A 7,660-nucleotide genomic window follows, 5' to 3' on the forward strand; every position below is an offset into this window, starting at 1 on the left:
CCCCCCCGTGGCTACGATCGCTCTGATTGGCTATTGAAAGTGAAACAGCCAATTAGAGCAATCTGTAATATTTCACCTATGAAAATTGGTGAAATATTACAATCCAGCCATGGCCGATGCTGCAATAGCATCGGCCATGGCTGGAGACCCCGATCTGGCCCCTCCCCACCGACTGACGGCGGCGATCTGCAGCTGCCGTCAGTGTTCCGTACCCCTCCGTCCTGTCCTAAGCACCTTCCTCTCCCCTCCGACCCTCCCCCGTCCTCCGCCCTATCCCGCTGTCAGATCGCACTCCCCATACTTACCTAGTCCCGGTGTCCCTCCCGGTATCCTCGGTCTTCTCGCATGGGTGCCGCCACCTTGGAAAATGGCGGGCGCAGTGCGCCCGCCGAATCTGCCGGCTGGCAGATTCGTTCCCTGTACGTTTTGATCGCTGTGATAGATTCCATCACAGCGATCAAAATAAAAAAAAAAGTAAATAACCCCCCCTCCCTTTATCCCCCCATAGGTAGGGAAAATAATAAAATACAGAAAATATATTTATTTTTGTTTTTCCGTTAGGGGTAGGGTTAGGGTTGCACTTAGGGTTAGGGTTGCACTTAGGGTTAGGGTTGCACTTAGGGATAGGGTTGCACTTAGGGTTGCACTTAGGGCTAGGGTTGCACTTAGGGCTAGGGTTGCACTTAGGGTAAGGGTTGCACTTAGGGATATCGTTGCACTTAGGGTTGCACTTAGGGTTGGGGTTGCACTTAGGGCTAGGGTTGCACTTTGGGCTAGGGTTGCACTTAGGGTTAGGGTTGCACTTAGGGCTAGGGTTGCACTTAGGGTTGCACTTAGGGTAAGGGTTGCACTTAGGGATATAGTTGCACTTAGGGTTGCACTTAGGGTTGAGGTTGCACTTAGGGCTAGGGTTGCATTTAGGGTTAGGGTTGCACTTAGGGATATCGTTGCACTTAGGGTGGCACTTAGGGTTGGGGTTTCACTTAGGGTTGGGGTTGCACTTAGGGTTAGTGTTGCACTGAGGGCTAGGGTTGCACTTAGGGTTAGGGTTGCACTTAGGGTAAGGGTTGCACTTAGAGATATCGTTGCACTTAGGGTTGCACTTAGGGTTGGGGTTGCACTTAGGGTTGGGGTTGCACTTAGGGTTAGTGTTGCACTTAGGGCTAGGGTTGCACTTAGGGTTAGGGTTAGAATTAGGGTTAGAATTAGGGTTAGGGTTGCACTTAGGGATATCGTTGCACTTAGGGCTAGGGTTGCACTTAGGGCTAGGGTTGCACTTAGGGCTAGGGTTATTATTATTATTATTTATATAGCACCATTAATTCCATGGTGCTGTACATGAGAAAGGAGTTACATACAGGGTTATAGATATCGATTACAGTAAGCAGGTTTACATTGACAGCCTGGTACAGAGGGGAGAGGACCCTGTCCTTGCGGACTTACATTCTATGGGATAGTGGGGAGAGACAGAAGGTAGGGGCGAGGCGGCGGCTCTGGCGATGGTGAGGCGGCAGAATGGTTATTGCAGGCTGTCGGCTTTCTTGAAGAGATGGGTTTTCAGGTTACGTCTGAAGGAGCCGAGGGTGGTGGATAGTCGGACGTGATTAGAATTAGGGTTGCAATTAGGGTTAGGGTTGCAATTAGGGTTAGGGTTGCAATTAGGGTTAAGGTTGCAATTAGGGTTAGGGTTAGAATTAGGGTTAGGGTTGCATTTAGGGTTAGAATTAGGGCTAGGGTTGGAATTAGGGTTAGAATTAGGCTGTGCACACGGTGCGGATTTGACTGTGGATCCCCAGCGGATTGGTCGCTGCGGATTCGTAGCAGTTTTCCATCACGTTTAGAGTACCACGTAAAACTATGGAAAACCAAATCCACTGTGCCCATGGTGCGGAAAATACAGCGCGGAAACGCTGCGTTGTATTTTCCGCAGCATGTCAATTCTTTGTTCGGATTCCGCAGCGTTTTACACCTGCTCCATAATAGGAATCCGCAGGTGAAACCCGCATGTAAAGCGCAGTGCATTTTACCTGCAGATTTTTCAAAGACAGTGCGGAAAAATCCGCACACAAATCCGCAACGTGGGCACATAGCCTTAGGGTTAGGGCTGGAATTAGAGTTAGGGTTGGAATTAAGGTTAAGACTAGGGTTAGGGGTGTGTTGGGGTTAGGGTTAGGGGTGCGTTGGGGTTAGTGTTGGAGTTAGAATTGAGGGGTTTCCACTGTTTAGGCCCATCAGGGGGTCTCCAAACCGACATGGTGCCACCATTGATTCCAGCCAATCTTGCGTTGAAAAAGTCAAATGGTGCTCCCTCCCTTCCGAGCCCTGACGTGTCCCCAAACAGTGGTTTACCCCCACATATGGGGTATCAGCGTACTCAGGAGAAACTGGGCAACAACTTGTGGGGTCCAATTTCTCCTGCTACCCTTGGGAAAATAAAAAATTGTGGGCTAAAAGTTATTTTTGAGGAAAGAAAAATTATTTATTATTTTCACGGCTCTGCGTTATAAACTTCTGTGAAGCACTTGGGGGTTCAAAGTGCTCACCACACATCTAGATAAGTTCTTTTGGGGGTCTAGTTTCCAAAATGGGGTAACTTGTGGGGAGTTTCTACTGTTTAGGCATATCAGGGGCTCTGCAAACGCAACGTGACGCCCGCAGAGCATTCCATCAAAGTCTGCATTTCAAAACGTCACTACTTCAATTCTGAGCCCCGGGCATGTGCCCAAACAGTGGTTTACCCCCACATATGGGGTATCAGCGTACTCAGGAGAAACTGGACAACAACTCTTGGGGTCAAATTTCTCCTGTTACCCTTGGGAAAATAAAAAATTGCGGGCTAAAAAATCATTTTTGAGAAAAGAAAAATTATTTTTTTATTTTCATGCTTCTGCGTTATAAACTTCTGTGAAGCACCTGGGGGTTCAAAGTGCTCACCACACATCTAGATTAGTTCCTTGGGAGGTCTAGTTTCCAAAATGGGGTCACTTGTGGGGGAGCTCCAATGTTTAGGCACACAGGGGCACTCCAAACGTGACATGGTGTCCGCTAACGATTGGAGCTAATTTTCATTCAAAAAGCCAAATGGCATGCCTTCCCTTCCGAGCCCTGCCGTGCGCCCAAACAGTGGTTTACCCCCACATATGGGGTATCAGCGTACTCAGGACAAACTGAACAACAACATTTGGGGTCCAATTTCTCCTGTTACCCTTGGGAAAATAAAAAATTCCGGGCTAAAAAATCATTTTTGAGGAAAGAAAAATTATTTTTTATTTTCACGGCTCTGTGTTATAAACTTCTGTGAAGCACCTGGGGGTTTAAAGTGCTCACTATGCATCTAGATAAGTTTTTTTGGTGGGTCTAGTTTCCAAAATGGGGTCACTTGTGGGGGAGCTCCAATGTTTAGGCACACAGGGGCTCTCCAAACCCGACATGGTGTCCGCTAACGATTGGAGCTAATTTTCCATTCAAAAAGTCAAATGGCGCGCCTTCCCTTCCGAGCCTTGCCGTGCGCCCAAACAGTGGTTTACCCCCACATATTAGGTATCGGCGTACTCAGGAGAAATCGCCCAACAAATTTTACGATCCATTTTTATCCTGTTGCCCATGTGAAAATGAAAAAATTGAGGCTAAAATAATTTTTTGTGAAAAAAAGTACTTTTTCATTTTTACGGATCAATTTGTGAAGCACCTGAGGGTTTAAAGTGCTCACTATGCATCTAGATAAGTTCCCTGGGGGGTCTAGTTTCCGAAATGGGGTCACTTGTGGGGGAGCTCCAATGTTTAGGCACACAGGGGCTCTCCAAACGCGACATGGTGTCCACTAACGATGGAGATAGTTTTTCCTTAAAAAAGTCAAATGGCGCTCCTTCCCTTCACAGCCCTGCCGTGCACCCAAACAGTGGTTTACCCCCACATATGAGGTATCAGCGTACTCAGGACAAATTGGACAACAACTTTCATCGTCCAGTTTCTCCTTTTACCCTTGGGAAAATAAAAAAATGTTGCTAAAAGATCATTTTTGTGACTAAAAAGTTAAATGTTAATTTTTTCCTTCCATGTTGCTTCTGCTGCTGTGAAACACCTGAAGGGTTAATAAACTTCTTGAATGTGGTTTTGAGCACCTTGAGGGGTGCAGTTTTTAGAATTGTCACTTTTGGGTATTTTCAGCCATATAGACCCCTCAAACTGACTTCAAATGTGAGGTGGTCCCTAAAAAAAAATGGTTTTGTAAATTTTGTTGTAAAAATGAGAAATCACTGGTCAAATTTTAACCCTTATAACTTCCTAGCAAAAAAAAAAATTTGTTTCCAAAATTGTGCTGATGTACAGGTCCTTCTCAAAAAATTAGCATATAGTGTTAAATTTCATTATTTACCATAATGTAATGATTACAATTAAACTTTCATATATTACAGATTCATTATCCACCAACTGAAATTTGTCAGGTCTTTTATTGTTTTAATACTGATGATTTTGGCATACAACTCCTGATAACCCAAAAAACCTGTCTCAATAAATTAGCATATTTCACCCATCCAATCAAATAAAAGTGTTTTTTAATAACAAACAAAAAAAACAACAAATAATAATGTTCAGTTATGCACTCAATACTTGGTCGGGAATCCTTTGGCAGAAATGACTGCTTCAATGCGGCGTGGCATGGAGGCAATCAGCCTGTGACACTGCTGAGATGTTATGGAGGCCCAGGATGCTTCAATAGCGGCCTTAAGCTCATCCAGAGTGTTGGGTCTTGCGTCTCTCAACTTTCTCTTCACAGTATCCCACAGATTCTCTATGGGGTTCAGGTCAGGAGAGTTGGCAGGCCAATTGAGCACAGTAATACCATGGTCAGTAAACCATTTACCAGTGGTTTTGGCACTGTGAGCAGGTGCCAGGTCGTGCTGAAAAATGAAATCTTCATCTCCATAAAGCATTTCAGCCGATGGAAGCATGAAGTGCTCCAAAATCTCCTGATAGCTAGCTGCATTGACCCTGCCCTTGATGAAACACAGTGGACCAACACCAGCAGCTGACATGGCACCCCACACCATCACTGACTGTCGGTACTTGACACTGGACTTCAGGCATTTTGGCATTTCCTTCTCCCCAGTCTTCCTCCAGACTCTGGCACCTTGATTTCCAAATGACATGCAAAATTTGCTTTCATCAGAAAAAAGTACTTGGGACCACTTAGCAACAGTCCAGTGCTGCTTCTCTGTAGCTCAAAAGTGGCTTTACCTGGGGAATGCGGCACCTGTAGCCCATTTCCTGCACACGCCTGTGCACGGTGGCTCTGGATGTTTCCACACCAGACTCAGTCCACTGCTTCCTCAGGTTCCCCAAGGTCTGGATTCGGTCCTTCTCCACAATCTTCCTCAGGGTCCGGTCTCCTCTTCTCGTTGTACAGCGTTTTCTGCCACATTGTTTCCTTCCAACAGACTTACCATTGAGGTGCCTTGATACAGCACTCTGGGAACAGCCTATTTGTTGAGAAATTTCTTTCTGGGTCTTACCCTCTTGCTTGAGGGTGTCAATGATGGCCTTCTTGACATCTGTCAGGTCGCTAGTCTTACCCATGATGGGGGTTTTGAGTAATGAACCAGGCAGGGAGTTTATAAAAGCCTCAGGTATCTTTTGCATGTGTTTAGAGTTAATTAGTTGATTCAGAAGATTAGGGTAATAGGTCGTTTAGAGAACCTTTTCTTGATATGCTAATTTATTGAGACAGGTTTTTTGGGTTATCAGGAGTTGTATGCCAAAATCATCAGTATTAAAACAATAAAAGACCTGACAAATTTCAGTTGGTGGATAATGAATCTATAATATATGAAAGTTTAATTGTAATCATTACATTATGGTAAATAATGAAATTTAACACTATATGCTAATTTTTTGAGAAGGACCTGTATAGTAGACATGTGGGAAATGTTATTTGTTAACTATTTTGTGTCACATAACTTTCTGGTTTAACAGAATAAAAATTCAAAATGTGAAAATTGCAAAATTTTCGCCAAATTTCCATTTTTTTCACAAATAAACGCAGAAATTATCAACCTAAATTTACCACTAACATGAAGCCCAATATGTCACGAAAAAACAATCTCAGAATCGCTAGGATCCGTTGAAGTGTTCCTGAGTTATTACCTCATAAAGGGACACTGGTCAGAATTGCAAAAAATGGCCAGGTTTTTAAGGTCAAAATAGGCTGGGTCATGAAGGGGTTAAAGTATGTAACAATTCTAAACAAATGCCAGTCCTAATTTTGGTTGTTCTGACATGTATTCTTTGTATTTTCCTTTATGTCTTTAGCAGAACAACACCATAAATAGAATTGATTGTTAATTTTTTTTTTTTATTTATTACAGATTTCTGGCAACCGGAGAGAGTTTATCATCCTTCCACTTCCAATACTGGCTTGGAATTTCCACCCTGTCCGGAATAGTTGCGGACACCTGCCGGGCTTTGTGGAATGTTCTCCGGGATGAGTTTATACCCCTACCCACCTTGGACATGTGGATTGAAATTGCTAAAAAAATTCTGGAGTGTGTGATTTCCCCAACTGTTTGGGAGCAGTGGATGGAAAACACATCCGCATTATCAAACCACTCAGAACAGGATCGGAGTACTTCAATTTTAAAAAATATTTTTCTGTTGTACTCATGGCAATAGCAGATGCGGACTGTCGCTTCATCGCCGTAGACATTGGAGCTTTTGGCCATGGCAACGATTCCCAGACTTTCAAGAACTCGGATATAGGGCGCCGTGTGTATGGCAAACATTTTAATTTTCCATGGCCACAACCTCTCCCTAACATTCAAGGTCCACCGATGCCATTTGTTATGGTTGGGGATGAGGCCTTTCAGATGTGTGAAAACCTACTGAAGCCATATTCCAGTCGGGACTTGAACCACACTAAAAGGATCTTTAATTACAGACTGACCAGGGCCCGAAGAACAGTAGAGTGTACCTTTGGGATTCTAGTCTCAAAATGGCGCATTCTTGCAACAGCCATTAATCTAAAAATGGAGATAGTCGATGAGGTGGTCAAAAGCCTGGGTGGTTCTCCACAATTACATAATGGCTAAGGAGCGACCCAACATTGAACTGGATGAAACAGTTGGAAACCCATTGCCAGATTACCAGCATCACCCACCGTGGTCAACTGCTGAAGTTGGCCACATGTGGGACCAATTTGCTGCCTTTTTTTATTCTGATATTGGACGTGTGTCATGGCAGGACAATATTGTGTAAATGTCCTTTTGGGATTTGGTCTGTACCAGTTATTTGTTTAAATGTTAATAATATTTGTTGTTAATAAACTTTAGTTTTTGGTATCTTGACCGTGTCTTCTATGTATTTCCTCTACAAACCAAGGCTGCTGTCACACTAGCAGTATTTGGTCAGTATTTTACATCAGTATTTGTAAGCCAAAACCAGGAGTGGGTGATAAATGCAGAAGTGGTGCATATTTTTCTATTATACTTTTCCTCTAACTGTTCCTCTCCTGGTTTTGGCTTACAAATACTGATGTAAAATACTGACCAAATACTGCTAGCGTGATGGCAGCCTTAGGTTGTTAGTGGTAAGGTTGTTGATGTCATTGCGTCCTGATTCTGTTCTGCTGTATCTATTGGATGCAGACTGAAGAGACGAAGGCTGT

At 43.9% G+C, this 7,660-nt stretch overlaps 1 long non-coding RNA gene across 1 annotated transcript in view; it reads left to right on the forward strand.

Moving 5' to 3' along the window:
* Window positions 1-7,276, forward strand: part of LOC138674180 (uncharacterized) — a 64,237-nt gene extending 56,961 nt beyond the window's left edge. The window contains exon 3 of the long non-coding RNA XR_011320520.1: window positions 6,366-7,276. This is a non-coding gene — a long non-coding RNA (uncharacterized lncRNA). The remainder of the gene's footprint in view (window positions 1-6,365) is intronic.
* The last annotated feature ends 384 nt before the right edge of the window (window positions 7,277-7,660 follow it).

The sequence above is a fragment of the Ranitomeya imitator genome, chromosome 4 (assembly GCF_032444005.1).
Source record: "Ranitomeya imitator isolate aRanImi1 chromosome 4, aRanImi1.pri, whole genome shotgun sequence".
Classification (NCBI taxonomy): Eukaryota; Metazoa; Chordata; class Amphibia; order Anura; family Dendrobatidae; genus Ranitomeya; species Ranitomeya imitator.